The sequence below is a fragment of the Mizuhopecten yessoensis genome, unplaced genomic scaffold, assembly GCF_002113885.1.
Source record: "Mizuhopecten yessoensis strain PY_sf001 unplaced genomic scaffold, ASM211388v2 scaffold2711.2, whole genome shotgun sequence".
NCBI classification, from domain to species: Eukaryota; Metazoa; Mollusca; class Bivalvia; order Pectinida; family Pectinidae; genus Mizuhopecten; species Mizuhopecten yessoensis.
In genome coordinates this window covers 144386-170366 of record NW_018485984.1, presented here as the reverse complement: position 1 = coordinate 170366, position 25981 = coordinate 144386, and the positions used below count along the sequence as shown (strand labels likewise).

Sequence of the window (25981 nt, the reverse complement as noted above, 5' to 3'; positions counted from 1 at the left end):
AAAGTAGAAAAAGCTATCGGAAAAATATCCCGATCGCTTTTTCAGTATGTTTCGTTTTATCGATATTTTTCTTTGAATGACAGTGGGCTAATGGGAAGAAGTGTTGCTGGAAGAATCTCGGACGGTGTCGGTTTACAATTATGTGCCGTCGGCTTCTCATTACTGCAGTTAATGAGAAAATAAAGAAGGACAAAAGAACAGCTGGTTATTTCTAAATAATGGAAATTGATTAGAAAAACATTGAAATCTATTGCAGGGTCTCATATTTGCTAAATATTCAATTACGACTATTTACAATTGTACATTTTCAATTAAATTATATATAAAATAATTAGAAAATTGATTATGAAATTTTAAGACGAATGATTTTGTTAGGCTTTGTAGTATCTATAATTTGATATATTTATGTAAAGGAAATGAGTGAGATGATTTGGACAATTGAAATTCTAGAAAAGGTTGTTTATATGATATTAATTGTAATAATTCGTTTTTCTTTGATCTAGATAAGTTCAAACAAACTTCATGTTAGTGTTTACTAAGTTACATCAATAGTTATTGTTAAAATATTTCTAGTTAGAAAACATTTCTTCGAAAATTGAATCAACATTGTTAGTCTGTTGTATTTTTTGTTGAAACCTCAGGGACGTTTTTATTATTTAACCAAAGGCGGCCACGAATTAAATATAATATTTATAGCTTTAATTCTATTATAAACTTCCGTATATGTATGTGTGCGCCAGGGGATGTTGTTGTAAATGTGTCGTTGTGTTATAAAAGAATCATCTCTACCTAATCGGCGATGATCGCCTCGACATTATCTCTACATCGCTGCCTCGGGTAATATAGTTAGGATAGTTAGGGGTATATATAATATTTCTGACATAGGCTAATCGCTAACGGAATCCGCGATACAATTGTACCGTTGTCGCCGTGGTTTAGCCTGTCATGCTGCTAAACTGTTGCACAATTTTACATCATTTAGTGTCAGGATCACACACGCCAATCCCACTCTTGGTCCTTAAATTTATGTTGGTTTATAATCTTGCATAAACGACCACAGTGTCATAATGTATCAACCATCTTTTTTCACTAATCATCCATAGCATAAATGCGTATTTAATACGTAAAAAAGATGTATGTCTTCATACCATTTTTGTTTTCTTTACTAAAATTTTAACATCAGATCGTGAAATATTTGGATACTTATCAATATGATTTACCAACATCCAAAACAGGAAAATAAGTATTTTTCTTACTTTCTCATGTTTTATCTACTTAATCATTAGTACTGATATATAAATCATTACATTCAGTGTATATGTTCTTTCTAATCTAAATGTAAATGTGATCGATTATTAAACCGAAAAGAAAAAAATACTTAAGAATCTGTTATAAGTAATTATCTTTATTCACAAACATTAATTACTAAGTTCGTTTAAGCTGATCTTTTTACTTTAGATTGATAGTCTATTCTAAATTTAATGTTTTTGTGACTTTTTACTAAAAAAATAAATCACTTTTTAAAAATTTAAGTATTATGCAAAATGCAAGAGAAATATTGCATTTGTTTAATTGGTATGGATGTGCCAATATCCGATAACGGGGATATTTTCACTACATTTAAATGATTGATCTAGAAAACAGCTGTTGCACAGTGCGAATGAAAATTGTATTTATTATTTATTCATATCCCGCGGTAATTCAATTTCCTGTATATGTTTAGAAGAATAAACAAAATATACATGCGTATGTTTACGTTGATTTTGTTTGCAAAAACTATCAAAGAAATTTCTAACATTTTTAAATCAAATGAAACTGAAATTTTGATAGCTACATAGCAGCAAAAACGTTTTGCCATAAACGGACTTAGATAGTTATGTTTAATTGTTGCAAATACGTTGCACATACTGATTATTTGCAATAACATTAAACTTTTAATCAAAACGCAAGTTAAAATACACCATATAAACGTATATGAAAGTGCCTATTGTCATGGATAGGATATAAAAATAAAATATAATATATTGATAAAGCACTTTGGTCGAGAGTCGTTAAGATTACTTTAACTTCCTTTCCATTTTTAATTGTGATTTCACAAACACTTTAACTTTGATGTTTTTTGTATTTATGATGATCCTCATTCGAACACTTGCAAATTAACAGAATGCACATGGTTCCTCTATAACCGAAAACAATATTGATGCTTTTTAAATATAGTATTTGTACAGTAAATAAGGCACTCCTTTGCAGATAAATCTCGAATGATTAGAACATTTCTGTAAACAAATGTATTTTTCATCGTGCTTATGATACTTGCAATTGATTAAAAAGCGATAACCATTAATTGGAGAGATACCAGTAAATTGATTAACAATAGCTTAACACTCAAACGAGAAATGCTCTTTTTTGTTAATGATGATGAATTAATGTAAAAAAAAGGGATCTCTGTGGTTCATTTAGAACTAACTTATGTTTACACAGACCTAATGAATTGATTTCCATATCAATCATATACGATATGTCTCAATATGGACCATCAAGGCATTCCATGTAACTAGTGTCTAATATTTGGATATGCATATTCAATCATATCCACAATGTCTTAATACAGAGGATGGAAGCCTACCATGTGTTTAATGCGGGTGATACCCCGTGTCATTACGACACTGGTAACACTTGAAGTATGCTTGGATCTCTAGCCTCAGACTCGGGCCATCCATCACGGTTTTGACTTGGACTGGTCACTCCACTGCCCTATGTGTATCGCTCTTCATGAAGAGTCTAGGCTGAATTTATGCAAAAAGATAAAAATGAAAAACCATAACCTTCCATTTTGTGATTATTTAGCTATAATGTTGTCATTCAAAATCTGGATATTTGATTTCTTGGCATTTTAATACAGTTCTCCATATGCAGAATAAACGAAATGAATTGGCGTGTAATTCATAAACAGAAATATTAAATTTAGCACACGAAGAAAACAGCATGTGGTAATCGATTCTAAGAAGAATACGGCATAAAGCAAGGAGTCGTTACTGATACCGTAGTATTCTATACCATGAATACGAAGTAAATATATTATGTAAAATGGACACCAGAACTTGTATAATCCAGAGAAGTATCAGATGAATGTAAGACACATACATAGTTGATTTCATCTTTATAATTTGGTAATAGATACAGTATACCAACAATGGATTACACTACACCATACAGCTGTTTCGTCCTTCTAGGACTCATCGCTGATGCTAGGGTAGACCCCAAGGAATCCAAAAACTTTTATTTCAAAATTTTGTTTGTAGATGCAGAAAGCCCGATACAGTTAACATTTTCCTACATCATACAAACATTGCTACCTAGCATATCTAAGTAGGAAATACTAATAATTAGTATATCTACCTTAAGTTTTTTTCCCAATATTTTTTGCATACAATTGATTTATGCTTTTACCATATTTACCAACCAGAATTTGTTATTTTCTTTCTTTATTGTATTATGAATTGCATTAATGATTAAGAAAAGTTAGCAGTAAGGCAATTAACCATAGTAATGTATGAAAATAGGCAATAATCCTACCGTTCTTTTATGTAAGCGTTCGATTCTAGGATGAACAAAGATGCATGCATTTATCAAAAATGTTAGGCATTCTGCTTTTTATGCCGTATTTTAATACTTATATCATGATATACTGTATTTCTTATGCTATTATCAATACGTTGATGTACACATGCTCTTTAAATATTTGGCAAACCAGAATTTATTCCATTACGTAGAATAGCATTTGATAGTGTTTCAACCCTGTTGCTAACATGCATATATATATATAAGATATCCTGATTAAATCTGTACCGAACATAAAATACAAACCATAAACATTTGGTTTGCTGGATTACAGAAGCATAAAGATATGCGGCCTGGTCTTTTTCTTATCTAAACATGACACGTGATCTCTTATACAATTTGCATATAAGAATTATGCAATAGGAATTGCGAACAGTGTACAAAGCGGCGCTGGGTCTGTGGCTAATTTTCCTCTCCGTGTGAAGCTTGGGCTGTAAACCATAACTAACCACGTCCCTATCAGCCATTTCCTTTCAAGCCTCTTACGCCGTAATCCGTAGAATTATTCTGGAGTACGCTCCAGTTCCATTAAGTATGATTTATGGGGTTTCCATATACAAAATCTATCACTTAAGTAAAAAGTTTTAACAGTAATCAACAACTGTGAAATTTATGAAAAAGACTTTAGTGACATATTTCAATCAGGACATATGTATAACTTACCATCGTATCGCTAAGTTTATGGCTTTCCTTTCAGTGCCCACTAATAAAGGCAAGCACTGCTAGCTTTACTGTAAAGTTAATCATATTTCATAGCTACCAAACACATGCGACCACTTGAAATCTCCTTTAAACATATTCTTTCGTTTAATGGCAGGTAACACAAGCTACTAGATAACATAAAAGCTGTGTAATGCGTTATAGTTAATGTCACATGGTGTACAAAATGTAGCAGAAATGCAACGTTAAAGTATGTTGCATGTGCAATAAAAGTTGTTAATTACATTTCCAGTATTTAAATTAGTAAATTTGCGAAACTCCCGCTCTTTCTATTTGAAACCATTTTTTACGTTTTATAACTTATAATTAGCTTCATCACATTTTCTTGCTCAATTTTTTATTACACCATAAACTTTTCATATTAGCAGATTTATGTATTCAAGCGCAAGACATATATTGAAATATAAACGGAAAATTAGACATGGATAAGATTAATAGTCTTCTGGTGTGTGCCCAATTTAAAGAATACATTTGCCCGAATCAAGACGTGTTTATTCTGATATACATATGATAACACCTGTTGAATGTATAATTATCAAATAATAATTAAAAAGTAATTTATAAAAATTAATTTATATTAATCGTATATCGTTGTCTAAACCTGATGTTTTGGTTATCGTATCCGTCATAACTCGTTGTCAATTTGTTGGTCGATTGATTAGTGTTTTTGTATCAAACCAGTATTAATGCTTTGAAGACTTTGTATGCAAAATCGTGTTTCTAATTAAAAATGTTATTAACACATTTATAAAATACTGTTTAATACAACTACGAAGTTGAAGGATTAAGTCTTGCGAGCTGCTGACTGCAATACTACCAGATACTTACTCAAGTACTGTCAGATTCCAACTACAGCACGGCGAAGTAACTACTGTATTGTTATCTTAAACCGCAATACTTTCTTATTGTAACTAAAACACTATCAGTTTATACCTAGACTGTCAGATAGTAACTAAATTACTTTCATATGATATATACAGTAGTGTCGGAATGCATCTCAGATGAAGACTAAAGAACTGTAGTTATATAAAAATACAAAAAACATACCGCCAGATAACAAATACATCAATAGTACAATTGACTGTGCGGCACCTAGGTAGATGTATTTCAAACACTCTTACATAGCACAATACTTACTACTTACTTGTTATTATGTTCTTTAAATACAATTACTGTTCTCTCGAATTGCACAGCTTATTTTTATATTCTCTTTCCTCTTCCGCCTAGTGATCGACCAAATTATATATCACACGCTAATGGGACAGGAAGTGATTTGCAATGATTATTAGGGTAATAGCTGGCGCCATATTTCAATGACGTCACGATTGGCGACAATTTGAATGTACTACTTAAAGCAGATCTACTGTTTATTGCTGTTAACTAGAAATTGTTTTAGTTAATGTCTCAAAGATTTACCGAATCAGTCGCTTATTCTATTGTCGCTTCATCTGCATTTGAATTAAAAAAATGGAAACCGCGAATTTGAATGAAGAGAATAGAAAATACCATTCTGATTGGACAAGTCAGATATTTTTTTCAGTGAGTAAAATAAGTCACTTTTATAGCATGGATATATCTTTATATTACAAATAATGCTAGCCATACGGAACATAAAATATACCAAGGCTACATAGCTGATCTAGTAGAGACAAATACCATGCAACGCCGCTCTTTTATTTTTTATTGGAGTTTGCATAAAATTGTACATTTAGTGTACCATTACATAAAAAACCTTATGGTATACTAATTTATCAAATATTAAATCAAGATAGGGATAACTAAATGCTTTTCATAATAATCTTATCAAAAACTGTTTTCCTGCATAAAATTCTTTACATATGAAGTACTTTATCATTGGATGATAATCGTACAGATGGCGCACTTCTACATAGAATATAAATTCTTCTTGAAGAATGGTAAGTAGTAAACATTTATTTGTTTTCAAAACCGTGAATTTATTATTGTCTTTGAATTTATTATTTGTATTGATAGTTGAACTTGAGGCAGGTCTACACAATATGCATTCTTTTCCTTATCTACGCAATGAAATTTACATATAAACATGTATATATACACCATCAACAGACAATCATTAATGATTATGTCAATCATGCCTTCAATTTTGATAACATTTATTTGATCATTAATCATTTAAACTTTTCTTATACTGGATAACAGATTAAATGCAAAAGGTTTACGTAAGGTACAAAAGTTTCAATCAATCATGGATTGAACATTAATAATGCGCCGATGGAGTCGTGTTTTGCCTCGTCATACATAGTACTACATGGTGTTAACACCGGTTTTCACTCACGTCTGTATGATATAAGCCTACACCACCCACCTATCAACACCTGAACTCTTCCGTACAACACATACCTGTACTCTCCTCTTCGTTCTACAACGTGAGCCTGCGTAGGGCCAGGATGACTCAGTATAGTTTTACGATCAACCTTTATTCTTTATACCATTGTTTCTCGAGAACACAGATCATGCCTATTATATTTATGTTACTTTTATTACCTGGTAGTAGGTAAAAAAATCCTGTTCTTCCTTCTGATCCTTTCCTCTCTAGTATCAGGTATTCTGTGTAACACTGTCAATGTGCTTCTTTGTTTTTCGGACCCAAATACCGAAGAAAATAAAAGTGCTAATCAGGTCGTTTATGTTTGAAGTTAAAATTCCTCATCAATGAAGCAGAATAAGATCAAGGCAAAATGGCAACACTTAATGTTGATGTAATGGCTATAGCTTCATTTGATTTGTGTGTATACTAAACGAGAGATGTAACACCAGGGCTAGTAAACATACCTCCATATAACAGTAGTCGGTAATATACATGTCAAATGATGTTAGGAATGATAGTTGACCTTGGCCATTATAGATTGTTTATTCCTATATGTAGAGTTACAACAATAACAAAAATACGGAGGAAGTTATTTATGTACGTGATGGTAAAAAGATATATTATGTAGATAGTATATATGTATGGATTAAAACAATATCAAATAATGTATTTACTTTATCTGTATCTATTGTATTTCGTTCGTTGTTGGTAGTTCACTATACATGCTGACGCCATTTAAAAGATTATATTTCATCATTACCTAACATGATTGTATACAAAGTGATTGCTTTTGGCAAATCTATTAACTTCATTTTCTTATATTCTCATACGGATGGCCTTTTGTATTTACAATAGAACTGCATATATTTGGTTATCTTAATTCACGATGCATAGTACGCTTATGTCTCGCCTGAAATCTACAAAACTGTTACGTCAATGAAATATTTAATGAATATTGAAATTATTGAGTAAATAAAAAGATAAAAAATATAAGAATAAACGTGAAGATCACTTCGGTGAAAACATGTTAAATTTACATGAAACTGATTTTTAAGAATTATAAGTTGAAAGAAAAAGGATATCGCTGAAGAAATACATTTTTGAAAAAAGCTTTGTAAATTAATATTGTTTCAGAATGATAATTAAAATCTTATTTGAAGTTGAAACAAATATTATAATCACATGAAAGTTAATGCTTTGCCTAATATACCTATCCAATCAAATCCTCCTTACATATGTCGTTTACGTATGGTAAAATAATACGCTGGTCTATAGCCTATTCTAGGTATCATAATTGTATAGATTCGGCCTGTTAAGAAATAACCCAGTTTGCCAGGGGTTTCTACATGAAAAGGTTCAATATACGATGAGGAAGTTATATGGTCGTCATCATGACCTGGTTTCAAACTTTGTTGATTTCAGTCTTCACAATAGTTAAAGATTTGTTCACACATTGTTTCGTAGATAATTGGTGACCTTTATTTCATCGGGTCATGTAGTGGACTTTCAAATCGAAATCGTATTCTCGAATTCCACTTACACTATTACAATATTCAACAGATCACACTCTAGTACAATGTTGCACACCTCACACTTACACTTATACAATGTTGCACAGATCACACTTATACTAATAGAATGTTCAACAGATCACACTTACACTAATACAATGTTCCACAGGTCATATTTACAGATTTACATTAACACAGTATTACACAACTCACAACTAAGTTACACAGTGTTCAACAAACTAAACTTAACTAACAAAATGCTCCACAGATCAAACTTTAACTAATACACTTTTTATTCTCAAAAATAATTTATACCTTTACTTAGTGTTTTCCAAACATACTGCATATTCCAGTACCAGTTACACAGCACTTAACCTACAATACAGTATCTGTCGAACTGCATTCATCATTGATTTTTTTATCCTTTAGTATCACTGATGAGTCTGAAATGCACGAAATGGCCACATGACGCATTATAATTACACTTTTGCTTGGCTTTCTGCATCTACGTTTCGAATTCTCAAAAGCCGATTTTCTAGTGATTTTCTTACGCTAAACGATCATTCTACTGATTTCACGTACAGTCACACAGTATTCCAAGTGTAACTGTACCTGTTTGACAAAAAGTAGAACAATGAATTCCATTTACCTATTGTTAGTTTTTACCTATCCATGTCTGATAATTATGCATTTTAATGCAGCACGGGTTAGCCATATCAAACGCTTTCTGTCACTAACAATGCATTGTAATAACTACATCAAAGTCAAAATTAAAAACATGACTCCATATGATCTGCTTTTATAGTCCGTATTTTCAACTATTTTATATATGTCTCCAAATTAGTAAACTGTGGTTTCAGCCTACTTATGCATAATTTGAGTTTTATGCGAAAATGACGAAACTTTCTAAAATAAAATTCAGCATAAGTAGTAATTAAGAACTAAAACCTTGCTTGATCACCTTCCCTAAAACAATATCCTTTGATACGACAATATATTGATAGATAAAAACCTAGCGTCATACTTGTACATATCCAGTAAATCAATAGTAACGATTTACAGGCGATGTACAGGTAACGAATAGAGGGAGGTCATACAGGTCGATGGCTCCTAATAATTCGTTTGATCTGCAGAGATGTGATTCACAACTCCACACTGCATACCTATCATTTTCTTAAGCTAACATAATATCACCATCTCTAACTTATATATCACCTATACCTATATCAATGTCTATATACGCCTGACGTCATTACCCGCGCTTCGGAAGATAGCAGACGACCAACATCTCACCTGTCAATCGAGGAACCCGGAAATATTTGGTTGGTGGTTTGACTGAGTGTTTGTTGCTACTTGAAGTGACAGGTGTACCGCCTCTCCTAATCCTCGCCAAGGGTCAGTTCAGTCCAGTTTATTGAACTCTCTCGATGTAGACACAGGGCAGCAAACATGTGGTCACCGCGTAGTCTATGCTATTCGGGCAAGCGAATGTTATTTTCTTGTTAGGTAGCAATATTATGTAGAAAGAAAATTAGATTCAGGACAACATCTAACAAAATCTGTTATTGATTTAACATATTTATACTTGGAGACATATGAAGTCTGTTTTCTTTCTAGAGATCGTTGGTCTCACTTTTTATTTGCAAATCTAGTTTGTTTGTTTTTAAAGCCCCTGTAGGATAACTGTTTAAAGCTCGAAGTTTACCTTACGACATCCAAATGTTTGATTGTGTATAAGACCGCTTTGATGTTGTGTTTAAGAACACAAACAAAGAGAAAACCACAAAACATCTATATTGCCAATGCAGGCAATGATGTTTGAGTGACGTTGCCTATCAACCTTGTCTGCTATTGATCTGTGACGACTGATAAAAATGCATGTCATTCTTCTAAATTAAACAGATATCAATTATAATTTATTCTAACATGGAGTCAATTGCACACCAATTCAATGTGTGCGATCCATGAAATACAACGTTATGACAAGGAACAGAACACATGTTTTTCAGGTACTGGCACACATGGACCTCTTCTTACAAACCCATACACTTGCTTCAAACATGTCTTGTCTCGAGTATACAGTACTAAGAAAATGGCGTGTTTATTGCATAACCCAGAATGCGCGTACTTCTGTGTGTTAATGTCTCATGTCTACAAACTCCCAGTTTTATGTATTTCCTATGACCTTTTAAACAAGAGAACATGGATAGCAATATTAGGATTTCAAATTAAAACGGAACTTTTCTGCTGTACATCAGTAGACTTTTGAATGGTGTTAACAGTTTATGACGGAATGCTACAAAGTGAAGTAGATGATATATGTCGACACACAGTAGGTAAAGGCCCCTCAGCACTAGCAATGCATAAACAGTAAATTAAAGTGTCTCCCTGCAACACAAGTTACACGTGCGTATCTTATTTATCGTTGTTCTGTATACACGAACTATGGGTATATTGAAAGGCTAACGGTAGTTTTATGTTCTGCTCCCCAGGTCTTAGACTTGCCATGGACACAGATATGGGTAGAGTTCCATTATTCATTCTTCTCTTCAGATAAAGATGGCTTCCCAACTAAAACCTGGCCATAAATATTTAACATTCGAACCAATTTGGGATTACATACGCGTTATTTGACAGTGTTTTCAAATTAGTTCGTTTTCATCATATATGCACTTCATAAATGCATATTTTAATTTATGCATACAAATTATAATGTTAAAGAATTGTTCCACGAATTCCCGTTTTGCAAACTTAATCGTGAGAAAACCTCACCGCAAAAAAAGAAACAATACAATTCGACAATAATGTACGAGAAGCCATGAATTGTACAGAATAATAGATATCAATTTACATAAATGACTAATAATAATCAATTAACAATTGTTTCATTTTTCGAAACTGTGCTTCGTGTAGTCCGTGCTTTGTTAACAACTTTTGTCAGAGCATCGTATGAGGTCGACTGTAGATACTTCAGTCAAATAAGTAGCGCGATACACATTTCTAATACAATTCCGATTGATAATTGTTTCAACCAAGGCAAGCAGTAGATCGCTCGTAATGGAGGTCTGCCTAGCGTTGATAGTAATCGTCTTTGTCACGGGGAGTGATAGATGGCGCTATTTACTCGAGCAGACGTATTTTACAAGACTGTAAGCGCGGGAAAATTGTCAGTGCCAATTCAGACAATTTTTTGAAGATTTACTAATATTGTGTTTAATTTACAACCGTAATTTCATTTGGACGCTTTCTAACCATTACGGATTTCTTGTATTCTGCATATCGTTATCCCGAACATTGACGATGTGACATGGCATGTCACCTTCTATGAAGGACCAACCCCTGATATGTTCCACAGATTGCGTGCGGAGGAATCCGGCAAACCAGTCTTCAATCATAATGCTTCGTAGTTTTCAAATGCCAACACTACAACAGACAGGTCTAACCAAAGAAATGAAAGAATACACTATAAGCCAGGCGAAATAATCTAATAATAAAATATCGACAATTTATATACAGATTTTTTTTCAAATGAATATACTTGTTTAATGTCGTCTACACATCAGAAACCGTCGAGGGACTGGGTTTTGTTAAAGCAATGGTGTATTTGACTTTTTTCAGCATTGTTAACGAATCATCTCAAGCGGCATATGTTGAATATTGTATACAGCACATATTATGCTTTCTTCACAATCAAAACCATCAAATGTTCAATGACGTTGACATATGAATTAGCAAGGCTCGCACGTTCTCCGAAATCATTAACGCTCATACGCACGTGTAGTCAAATTAAGGCCACTGATATTGTACAAAGTAAACACAATTTACATTGAAATCGATCTCATTTCACGCCGACAAGTGCGTGTCCGCTGTAGTACCGCTGTCAGACAATGTTTCCCAAGAAAATACTTTTTATTAGACTACGCTATGTATTTCAAAAGGACATATTGTTACTGGATGAAGGCGAAGTATGTCCTGCAAAGACTTTACAGGTGAATTGGCTAAACAGTTAATTAAAACACGCACGGAGGAAATATGTTTCTTTATCCCGCTGGTTCAACCTAGTCACCTTTTAATCATCAACTTCCTATTCTGTTTCAACACTGTTTCAAAGCAAATTTTCAATCCGGTTTGTGATCCCTGCAGTAGTTGATCATGAGGTAACTTAGGTTTCAGTATGTTATGATCATACTTTAAACGTGATATTTTCAAAAACATGTTTTAGCTATTTTGAAATGGATTATTAAGATAGTAAATTCGCCCTATATACGTAGTATATTCTGTTCATAATACAGCTATTCACAGTCATTGCTGCATGTCCACATTACTTTTACGAGATGTCAAACCTATGAATATGATTCATCCATGGATGCAGATAGTTTAAAGTCATTCCTCAATAACTGAAATCATTTTGCTAAAATATTTTAGTGAAAAGACCTCCCTAACACGCAAACCGGCATGCTACTTCCGCCCTTTTACCGTTTCCGCAGACAAAGTTGTTACGACAGGAAGATATAGTTCTGATTCCCGCTAAGTGAGAAGACGATGATTATGGTTCCCGTACGCGCTTGTCCGCATGATGGATGGTCTTCCGAGGCGCGCATCTATGAGCTGTCAGTTCACACGCCGTAATTTTGTGAGCATTCAAAGACACTGAGACGAGTGTCAATCTCAACACAATGTAGGATGTAAAGAAATGTTTCTGCTCTTTCTGTCCAGCCATTTTGAAGGTCTTGTTCTGTTACACGATTTAGTTTCAACTGAATAGAGGAAAAATTCAATTCTTGCGACGCATTCTTTGGTTGAAGGGATTGGATGGTTTCGTGATAGGTACACTTATAAATGCAGATGTTCCCAACTGTCAATCACTTGGCAATATAAAAATTAGCCTCAAGCCCATGACTCCTAGGTGAGAAATTTGGAATAGATGACGATATCAGTACAAGAATAAACAGGAAACAACTTCTACGTGGAAAATGTTGTTTTGAAGAAAACAAAAGATGCATACTCAATATTTAATTGACTGCTGTGTTTTATGAATTTCCTTGAGTTAAGCACATATTTATTCGACTTTTGTTGAGTTGCTATCTGAATGTTTTAGTGAAAGGGCTACATCTTACTATATGAAGTTATCTGTAATTGGATAGTTTGTTACATACAGGGTGAATCAAAATATAGTAATACAGCCAGTTTTCAGACAGTGCAATTGAAAATACAAGAAGGTATATTACCTCATTATCCATAAGTCCGTCTGTTGTCTATTACTGATGCATGGTCCCACAATTATTCGGTTTAATAATTGAAACAAGATTGTGTCCCAGACAGTTTAGCGCTATTTTAGCGTTTGTACATTAACGTGACGTCATTATTTCGTCCTTGACGCCATTCTGGTTTGATACAATTTTAAGGAAAGTGATTTGAACATTAAATTCGAGAATGATGAGTAAAGTTTTCCTGAATATGTAACATGCAAATAGAAAACTTGTGTATGCAATATTATTACTACACATATGCGTTCATCAAAAGTTTCAGGTTACATTCGTTTATTGCACAAATATATGAATCTCACGAGAGCTGTATCCTGAGTGAAATACATATATACGAGCAATATAATCGCGCAAGCTTAGAAATCAGAGGAACGCATGTGTTAGGGATTGTCTATTTGTCACCTAAAGTTGTATTTAGGTAGATAGTTTACTACTATATGATTCATTATTGGTTTTACGAGAATTACACACAGCTACGTAAAACTAATAAACAGTTATATATATAGTTTACTACTTATATGTTATTCTTTATTTGTTTTACAAGGATTCAAAACAACTGTGTAAAACAAATGAATATGACTACATGAGGATGTGTATGGCGTAGTTTCAAAGTGCAATAGTACGACCTGGTTTATTATTACGTGTGTGACGTTTTAACACATACTAATAGAGCATAGATACCATCACACATACAAATAACAAATCAGCATGAACTTCAACCAATAACTGCGAACTAATATGTGGTTACCTGTCACCTGTTTATTATTATAAGAGACTTTTTATGATACTAAAAAGACGATATCATATTTGCAAATAAACAACACAGTAGATTCTGTGTTTAGAAACATGATCTTTATACGTGATGGAGATGTTAAAGGGAACTATATAAATTTCAAGAAGTTAGGGAATGATGATCGTTCATGGCATGATTCACTATATTTATTATGATTATCTAGAATTCAATAGCAGTAGCATTGAATCATGAATTGCTTAACGAGCTTTAGCAGTATTACTCAAAGTACCAATACCGTTTTCATTATAACGTCATAATTATATAAAATATAACAATTGGACTGTGTTGTTGTATAAATCGTACTATGTATACTATCATTATTTGGTCTGTTTATATTGCACTGTAGTGATATCATGCAAATGTAAAAGGGTTCAAAAGCCAATTGCCTTAGAACAAGTTAACGTAATTGTGTGGCTCTTAAAACCAACTGACTAGTCTGTTAATGATCACTACCCCTAAATGAATAGGATAAACAACATGAAAGTATCCAGCGACACTGGAAGAATGTTGCCTCCGTTTCCTTGTTGACAAGATCCACTTGTTTCAAACTATTGACGTTTCAATCATGTTAGTACATCAGTCAGATGGGAAATGAAATCAAAGTGAGCCGTAACATTTTTATGTTATATCTTACCCAGCAAAAGTGCAATCTGTTGACATCACGTCTTAATATAAGTAAGTACCTTTCGATAGGTTTAACCAATGAAGCGTGCGGACAATGTAAACTGTCGCCATTGTGCCTGTGTTCCTATGTAAGTGTCATATTGATCCCTATTGTTTACCTGTCTATCCCTCTCACCTGTTGTGACGAACCTGTCATGGTCCTAATGTTCATTACAACTGAGGGGCTAAAACACCGATTACACCTAATGTTGTCATTAATATCGGCAGTCACTGCATTCATACCCCCCTCGGGCCTAGCCACGTAATACTCATCAAATGTCGACTATGTAAGAAACTCCAGTTGTTAGTTTCCTCTTCAATATATAGGTGTGTTGGTATTTCAAAACGGGTATGTCGGTGTAGTTGAAAGTTATGATTGAGCTAAATGTTACCTGACAAAATAGTCAGTTCCTATTTTTAAACCCTAAAATATTGTATTTTTTAATTAATGAACCAGCAAATTACGTTTTACCCTAGTTCTGTGAAACTAGGGTAACTATTTTTTTGTTATTGTTATGATCAATATCTGATTTAATATCGATTAATATCTATATTACTATTATCTTATGAAAACATCTGCATTCTGCCATCTCGATTATCGTCATATGTAACGTATTTCGATACTTCGTCGTCTATATAGTTTTTTGTCAAGCGTAATTATACATCATTTTGAATAGATTTCATATTTTGTTTTATTTTAGTATTGAGTTGAATGTGGCACTATTCTTTAGGACGTAAACAAAACTCTCAATAAATACATACCCTGAATCTTTCGCAATTTTGATATGAGTGGTGTTTATGTTTTTAATATCAACATTTAAATTTCGACACACTTTTAGTGTTAAGTATTCATTCTAGCCTGTATTATCATCCTACGCATGACCTCTTGTCGTTTGTCTGTGGTTAGGGCCATACGCAACTCCTAGACAACAACGATATCGTTTGTTTTTGTACTACACGATCAGGCTAGGAGACTGGTATTATAGAAACCCTGGTCCTGATGTTGTTTGGGAGACAATGTGACGAGAAAACCTTGTACTCAGGACATGGCAGGGATGTGGTCGGTCCATGACAGTAACTATGATGAATGACCATGATTTCATTTGCGTGGAGAAAATTCTTTTTTGTCCTCTTAATCATGAATCTCGCCGGTTAGATTTCCACGTAGCTTTGCCCGAGATAGCACCCATTCAGGGGATTTCCGTGGCATATTTTTTCAGATTTCACAGGAAAAAACTGGATATTTTTCAATTATATTAATTAAATCCGACTTAACATTGCTATTACTTGCCCGCTAGCAGGATAACTCGGTCCTTAATTGCTAGCTTGTACTGTGTATCGTGGTTCAAGAACCAGACGTACTATTTACAACTAAGTTGCAAAAGAAATATTGGTTTTTGGTCAAGCAATTTATATGATGTCGGATCTACACCGAATACTTTGGCTTCTTGTTAGAATGGTCGGGCAATTTCGTTGACATTTTTATCCGTAATTTGTTGTATATGCTACAAACGTGGACAAATGCAATTGACATCATTATTAAAGAATTGTAAAATTTCTTCTTTTCCTTTACAGAAATAATGATATCTAGACCATTTACGTCTGAATTTCCAAACAGAAAGTGCATGCTAATGAATATATTTTATAACTCGTTTTCTCAAATTATACATGGAAACAAAACGGTCATATGGAATCGTTTTTGTTGACAGCTCACTTTACAGGATGTACAAAGATATCTTGACTTCTACAATACTGCTCACAATAAACAAGATTCAGTTATATCTAGGGCCATTTATTTGAATGTTTTATCAATGTGAATTGCAATATGGTGAAATTGGAATTACTGCGATTCATTACGATTATTTATCCTGAAAGCAAAACATTAATATGATTCGACTCAAAATTATTTCATGAAATGCTCATTTAAAAATATTATTTATGTTTAAGATTTGTTTTCAAATAGAAATGTTTATATATAACGTTAAGTTAGGGTGATGTTTTAATGGCACAACATACTTAATTTGTTCAGACTTGTTTTTATAAATATCATGAGTGAGATTGAAAACACTTTTAAACTTTAATATTTGCTATACGTTTAATATTAATAGTATGCATTCTTTTTGTCTTTGATAATTTAATTAAATATTTTCTTATATAAATGCGTGAATTCTGTTAGAAATGATAACAAGTTGTGCATAAAATAAGATAAGACAAAATAACGTAATTCTGTTTTCATTAATATCAATTTATAGAATAAGTCCTATATTGGGTGGATTTTATAGTTTTTGACTGCGACAGAAAACATATTTTACTAATTGTGTTACAATGGAAAAGTTATCTCCATCTCCAGATTTAACCAGAACAGTTTCGCTGCCTTTCGATAGCAATCCCAGGGAACGCACATTTTAGTAATCCTTCGATAAATGATACAACTTGATTTTAGAGGTGTGGTTTTCTAATTGCAAATATTGAATTATTCTTGTCGTTTAAAGTCTCCTGTGAGAATTGCCATTTATTTTTCTAATCTCGTAAATCGTTCATTTTCACCTCTACCCCATCATCTATTTATCATGTCTCAAGCGGTCCTCGCGGGATATCCAACGTAACAAAAGGTCGCTTAGGGACATGAAAACTGTCACCGACACCCTCGCGATGTGAGGGTAAATATGGGGTCCATAAAGAAGCGGGTTTCCAAATCACTTCATCCATTCTCGCATTTTTGACATTAGACTGCTTTCAATCAGAGAAAAGGTCAAGTTAAATAAATAATTCTTTGATATTAAAAATTTTGATTCATTATTTAGCGCTGCAAAGTTTTAACACGTATTTGCAAAGGCTTGCACCTCAGGAGAAAATGTCAACAAGGTTGAAACTTCCCGAGATGAATTATTTGAACATTTGAAAACCCGATTTTAAAAATACTGTTGTCAAAAAAACTCAATTTTGATTAATGATTTTCGGACATCACACCTACGCCGATCTTAGCACGGCCGTGGTACTTGTGTGTTATCTCGTGGGGTTGACACCGACAGCCTAAAATTAAAATTCACCGGATAAAATTCTACATTTGCAATTAACGTGAAATTAAAACCGCTAACCATGTACGCGCTTTTGAAGACTTGTAAGAAAATAATAGAGGTCGTATAATATTTCTGTATGGCGCTGATTTTCCTGTTGGAACACAGGGTGTCACTAGTTGGTGATTTGTACGGCTAGTACGTGGACTTGAGCGGGTAATTTGTCTTGAGATCATCACGGACAATACCGAGTTCTGTCCAATATGATATTTTTGTGTCTGTCTGACATGATGCCCTACTTAGTGTTTAGATTATTTTTCTCATATTTCGTTACTTATCTTCCCAGTCAGCAGGGTGTTCATTTATCAATATGTACAACTTTCAGCTATCCCGAGAGAAAGGATACTCTGGCACATTTTGTAATATCATCTTTACAGAGAAACTGCTTCGCTCTTCACATTTAAAATCGCTTTACTGTTGTTAATCTCTTTTCGGAACTGACCGTGTTTAAACCATAAATCTTACAGCCTGGCGTTTCCGACAGTTCCCATACTCTGGAATTCAAATCTTATTATAATAGATACCTGTATACGGTTTAACACTTATATAATAATTCTAACAGTTTTGGTACGCTTTTTGCACACTTGATTTTCCTTGGATTTCAACGTTAAGTTTTTTCAAGTAATACATCAGGTATAATAAACATTTATTCAAATGTTACAAGGTATGAAAAGTTTTGCTTTCTTTTTCCTGTAAGTCAAAGACATATCTGAATCTTTAAAATGTTAAGCATTTCATTTTTTTATCAATTTCTATGATATTCCAATTACGAAAAATAAGAAATTATAGAAAACGAACAATTTCTTAAACATGAAACAAATATATCGAAACCCTAATTAATAAATCCAAAAAAAGAACAATGACGCTACGTTAAAATATGTACCAAAGATATTAGACAAAAGGAAAATATAGAGACCTCAGGATACTTATACCACTGCATTATAAAGTAAAATAGCTACAAAATGACTAGACTAGCTAAATAATGTGTAATAACTCTACCCAATTTACCACATACACATTATATAAATATACTTGTCGTGTCATCCCAGCAGTTACTATCATTTTATTTATTTTCATCAAACATTCCAACGTTCTTCTTTTGATCTGCTTAGAGATCGTGATGTAATAATGTGTTATTGTCATATCGGTTCTTCAGTAAAACGAGCAGACAAAGTCCATACATTATCTAAATAAGTCGTACTTTTATAGAATCAAATTACAAAGATACATACTTACATATCTACATATAAACCCTTCTTGAGTTAGCTGGTGCTCACTCATAATCTTATTATATGGAGAATGAAAATGATCCCGTACCAGCCACGGGGAGATGCATCGATAAAGCGTGTCTGTGCCTGATTGTGGAAAAGGCAGTAAAACATATAAAACGTTAACTTCTTACTTGTGAGCAAGTAAAACATTAAGTGGTTATATCTACAGTAGATGTTTTGTTAACTTTGAAGTAAAATCCTTACATTTTTCTGTTAGAGTGAACTTTATAAAGAAAACAATTATCATGTGTGATTGCAGATTGTGCCATATCACTGTGTCAGCACACAGGTCGTTCAAAACATTATCAAAGTCTCCTCGAGTCTTTCATCAATTCTTGATTTATGGCCTCAGAGGTTTCTCTCGTCATGTATGAATTTATAATCTTCACTTTCTGAAATTTTGATAATATAACTTTTAATAAACTGTTGTCTCGGTGACGCGTTCGTCTCCCTACCGCTCAATAACATGTCTATTCCGGCGTCTATATCAAGCGAGCGACTTTTTATTTTGCATTATCAAATATATGCGCCGGGTTGACTATATCAGTAAAATCTACATTCAAGATACAGCTTTTACGACCCGATTTTGTAAATTTTATTCCCATACAGTCACTGTCATACTTTCAATATCATATGTCGTCCTGGACGATCCCGATAAATGATCAACAACAGTTTCATTCAGCCGTATCTGGTATACTCCACCTGCCTAGTGCGTGGAGCGTGCAGCCGGGTCTCCTACATGCTCCCTCCTCTACTTATAAACACTTTGAAGAGAACAGCTTCTGTAAAAAAATCAATTAAAATAGCAAAGCCTGTTTAGACCGTATTTGACTGAGAACACCAAAATGATAGAATAATCAACAAAAATGAACAGGAAAATTGGAAATATCGTCCTGCTATAACTGTGCAATGAAAATTTGATGTAAAAAAAAAATACAAACGTGAAACCTGTAGAATTGCTATAATTGTCAAAAGCAAAGAGTATCATATATCTGAATATTCAGCATATTGTATAAGCAAACTGTTGCTATCATAATTATCATCAGATACTGTCTCCACTTCAGTGTGGGGCCTTTTAAAATGTTATAATAGAAAGATCTATACATTGTTAAGCTTGTGTTTGTGATGTTTTCATCCTGTCGACAACTATGAATAACTTCATGTCTTGTGGATACTTAATGTAGACTCGAATCGATTATCAAACTTAAAGTGATATATATAAAGATCAGTATCATCCACTCGACTTTAACTTAAGTATATCTGTTCCTATAATGATTGAGTTTAAATTCGAATATTCTTAGCTGATTAGAAATCAGAATTTAATCATACTACACGTTTAAACAAGTTGTTTTACTAGTGTTTTCACTTGGGCATTTTCGGATGTTTTATTAAATAATTGCTACATTGTGTCTGCTATATACCTAAAACCCATATTAACACCGGTTTAGATTGTTTTGACTATGCTTAATTGTAGATCTTTTACATTTTGTTAATGAACATGCAATGAAAAAACAATAATTCATAATCATGTTCTTTTATGACTTAAAGCATAGTTTCGCTGAGCCTATTACAATTGATAGTTTTTCGATCGTTATGTATTACATACATTTTTAGATCTTTGTCTTGATATACTTTCAAATCATTTCAAAAATAAACATATATAACAGATAAATGCATGCCAACAGTAAATTGAAAACTCAACAGTACCCTGTCAACAGATTTTTTTTATCAGACTTTAATATTGTGCAAACATAATATTTGGGAATAAATATGCTTATGTGATTATACATAGCGTATGTTAGATGTATTTTATAATGGTATGGCAGTGTACAACATAAACAGTGTAATAGAAGGAAAACGGCTATGTATACAATACAAAATATAGCAGTTGTTTCTCTATTAGGGTACTAATACTAGTATTAAATATAGCTTCATAAATGGCTTTATTTCAATATAGATACATATGAGTCCATTGTAAGGTTTCACTTGATTTATTTATTTTTTATTGTTATTATCTAAACTAGTGTCCAGTTTCCTCTCTTCCGACTAGTTCATCAAAGATGAACGGGCTGTGTAATTGTGTCTTTTTAGAAGGTTCATTATTCACGAATATAATCAGAATATCTCATTCGGTATCTGTTAGGCGTGCAGATCCGTCCGACATTCAATGTATATGAAAATCACATTAATCATGTGCTGTCAGACTGTTATCCCCTTTCGAATACCGGACCGGATTTTAATATTTCATGAAGAGCAAAATTAGTAGTTTCCGGTCAAAGAGATTTTTAAATTCTCTAAAACCTTCAGATTGTTACTATAATGATAATGACCCTGTGTGACCCCTGTCGCTCATTCTGTGATAAAGTACACACAGGACCGGGATGATACATCTGCTTGGAAAATAGAAAATAGAAATAAAATCCTTGACAGAACCATAGGACTGTGCCCACGAACAAACCCGGTTGTCTTGTCCTAAAAGAGGTTGCCTTCGATGACAATGATTCACATATGTTGCAATGTTTATATCGATAATCCTGGAGACAAACAACTTCTGGATTTGTATATTATGAAAGATATATGTTTCATATTTCCTCTGCTATGTTCCTTTAATATGGATATTTTGCCTGTGGCATCTGGTAGATATCAACATATTCAACATGATTCCGTTAAATCAACTTCTTCTAATTGTAAAATTGTTGTTGTTGTTGTTTGGACCTTCTCTTTTATTTTAATGTTTGTCCTCATGAATATTGTTTTTCAATTGTTTCTGAATCACCCTAATCATATATTCCTGGTATATCTCCTCCACACAATCCGCGTCACCCTCTACCCTCCTCCTGTCTCCTCTACCCTAATTGGTTTGCCTGAGATCATACTGGCCTAACAGCAGGTGAAGTTTGTTAGGATAGCCTTGTTAGTCTCTAGCCCACTTCCTCGGCCCCTGTCACAAAATCTCGGCATGTCAGGGCCAATTGGTACCGGAGTCGCAAAAACGTCGACAGTGGAACTCCCGGGAGTCTCCGCGCTCCTGCCAGGGAGACCCTGCGATATGTGAGAGGAGCTATATTGGGTTCATTACCACTGCCAGTTCGGGAACTGCCTCCGCAATTTTGACATTTCGGGTCTTTAAGGAATTTTCCATTCTTGATTAAACTAATTCGATTTTGTTCATTTTTTGGCATATGTCTCTCAAAACGGCGCCTTGTTTCTCGCCCACAAGACCAAAGCACACAGGAATCTTCTGAAAATACACTTCACCTGTCCATCTCTGTTCTCTCCTTTTGGTCGCCATTGTCAATCCCAAAGACAAATAAATCGAAATGATTCTGCAAAATAAACACAGGAAACCATGCAAGCGTGATTTGGACTTCATGTTTTCAGACATTTGCATTCTAACAGGGGTATGATTATTTCTAGACCAGACTCAAGAATGTCAAATCTGCATTTTAATGTGCACAACAATACCAGATCCTTCACTATGATTTAGACTGGTATGTCAAGTTAAAGCATTTAATCGCTTTCCAATGTTGTTCTAAAATGTATCATATAAGTCGAAATTGACATTTCCATTCAAAAAGCTGTACATTTCCTTCATTTAAACATGTAATTCAGATATGTATTTATACGTTTATCTATGAATCATGAAAGTGTCATTTTTCCATTGTTATATATATACATACTATACTATTCTTTGCCCATATATATAGAAACTAAATATATGAAAACGCTAGGGAGGTAAAAAGAAACTATTTTCATTTTTTTTAAAATAGACATTTTCCCCCTGATGAACATCTAAAGAGTTTTAAGCGCTAGGAGGTACTAAGCAACTCTTGTCGATTTCTTTTATTATATATCTGTATTTATAAAGGGGAGAAAATATCGTTTGGGATTTTATACGTTTTTTTGCTACAGATTTTTCCATATTGTTAAAGAAATATTTCGCTTCGTGTGCAATCTGACAACTGGAGTTCTACATCGCCCTGTTGTCACTGCTGGATTTCAGATAATGAACGCCACGATGTACTATTTTGAAAACTATCCAGTAATGAGTGTAACATTTGGAGCTAGATAGTTAGAGGTCAGACACATAGGGGACAATGTAGCAGCTGTTAAATTATCACCGTGAGTAGGATACGGTTTATAATACGGCAAATAGGGGTAAAACACATCCTAGTTAGCGTGAAATGAGACGCCAATTTAAAACTATTATCATTTGCTTCACTAATGCCGTTGTTTTGAATGCTGTGTGCTATTCTATGATGTATGAACTTTGTTTGCTATTATTATATTTACTTGATAGATGTTTTATTCCTGATACAATTATTTTCAAGATATGTTGGGGTGTTTTCCTGCCCGATATGGCTTATGAAAATATTTTTTTAAATGTATTAAGATTGTTTTTATATCTAATTAATGACGTTTAACGTTTTTTATTTGTTTGATACGAACAGCAATATAGCAAAATGAGAATAGTTATTTAGGTATTTAAATATAAATACAGCAAATAAATTTATATATATATGACACAGAAAGACGTGATATACTCTTATTACATATATATTTGATATCAATGTCCTTAACCTTATCATAAAGAAACCTATATCACATTTTTTTTCGATACATAATGCTGTATCACGTAGCTTGACCGAGAATCATTTTCTTGGCTGGAATTCATCGGTTGTTATCTACTGATCAAATCGACAAATGAACACCAAGTATTAATTCCGAATGTATTAGTGTCTTTTTCACTCGCTATTACGTCATCTATGTTGTTCTTGTTCTGTTCGCCAATTTGGTTCGTTTCGAGTTTTTTTTAATAATAGAATAACATTTATTTGGAATAATCTTAAAACGTATATGGAAGAAACTAAAACATGTATAGCATGAACAGCTATAGTTGTGTAACAAAACCAAAAACACACAGTTAAGTATCTGACGTCACAGACAGCACTCCTGTATTGCACAGATATTCAAATATACTCGTGCACGGGTGTTTTGATACATGTTTAAACAATTACAATTTGTATTTCTGCATCATCCTATTTTAAAACCAAAATGAAAACCAAACTAAAGCTAGAAATGATAGGTCAAATATCAGTGCACGAGTTGGCAAAGAAGGAACAATTTCCTTGTCAGAAATTAAACATTACATTTTTTTCTGTGATAATAATATCAATCAGAACTGGGCCAACATAGGAGATTACATCTGTTTAGTAAATGCTAAAATATAAACATCTTCTTCCGAATAATCTCATACAAACAATAAACCAAAATAACGTCTAACCCGACATAGACGTATTGCACCGACACCAGTTAAGATATGTATTTAAGTTGTTTAAATATATATAGGATTATTGGAAATATGCCATGTTTTCTGTAATCATCCAACATAAATATATTAATTATCTAGAAAGGTATGTCTATTGTCATTCCATTTATAGAAAAAATCATACTCATTTCAGTAAAACCTATAATAGCTATTATTCATATATACTACATATATTTTATACGGAGAAGGTGTGGTTACATTATACATTTATTATATAAATGGTTTATGTCAAATATGCCTGTCAATGCTGTATTTGAATACTAACGAGATAAATCAGATGAAACAAGCGCTTTGATGTCGAAGTGTGAATTATTTGTAATAAAGTAAAACTAACATGGCCGATAACATTGCCGATGATCAGGGCGAGGCAGTGATGATTTAGCGAATATGAAAAAATTGGACTTAACTGGAGGCCATAACTTTCTGTTATAATTGGCGGATCTTCAAAATCAAATAACATCATGGCTTGTTATTCCCGAGGGTCTTTAAACAGCAAATTGGTTTATTGAACACGGGTCTAAGTCAATGTTAATCGTAAACATGTATAACGTAATGCAATGTTTAAAAACAATCATTGAGGTAGAGTGTGATTGGGCTCTCTACACTGTTACGTTTCGAGGTTTAATGCCCCCGCGGCTATTCAGAGATCAAACATACTGGATCCGCAAGTTATCGAATAAATGTCAAGTGGTAGAATACAAATCGGTTTTCCTAAACAAACCTTATTGAAACGTTCACTACACTTAAAGACAGACTGATTTACTTCAACCATGAATGAAAGCCACACATATTTAAAAACTTTTGGGCGGAGGAGTATATTTATTGAACAGTGTGATTTTATTGAATACTAATCCTTTCATCTGAACCTACTTACACCAGGTAGTTATTGCTGAAAAACCACAAGTTGTTGTTCAAAAGCATGTGAAATTACCTGGTGACTATTACTAACACGCTTCAAGAGTGCATAGCTCCCATACTGTGGTAGTTTTTCTTTTATTTTACATATATGCTTTTTCCTGATTGGTTTTAAAAAAGATAGATTTTTTTCATTTTTCTTTCGTATCTTTCTTGATTTATGTGGTATAATATTGTGAAATTTTCTTTTAGATTTTTAGTAAAATGCATAATTTGATTAAATTGTTAAATGTATGGGAGATAACTCGAGAAAACAAATTATACTTCTTTGAATTATTTGTTTTAATTTATAGCGTACCGGTAATAAAGAGTTATGTATCTATGAAATATCTACAATAATTAGACTATAAATCAAAACTTTAGTTGCTGTTCATGAGGTATGCCCGAAATGTTTCAATCAAAATGCTCCCAAAAGATACCATGTAACCAATAGGTCAAATAGATTATTAGTATATAAAATATGCTGCAGA

General features: G+C 33.2%; 1 protein-coding gene across 1 annotated transcript in view; it reads left to right on the top strand.

Moving 5' to 3' along the window:
- The window catches only part of LOC110445101 (homeobox protein Hox-A1-like), a 34929-nt gene that overhangs the window by 6002 nt on the left and 2946 nt on the right, over positions 1-25981 (top strand). The window lies entirely within an intron of this gene.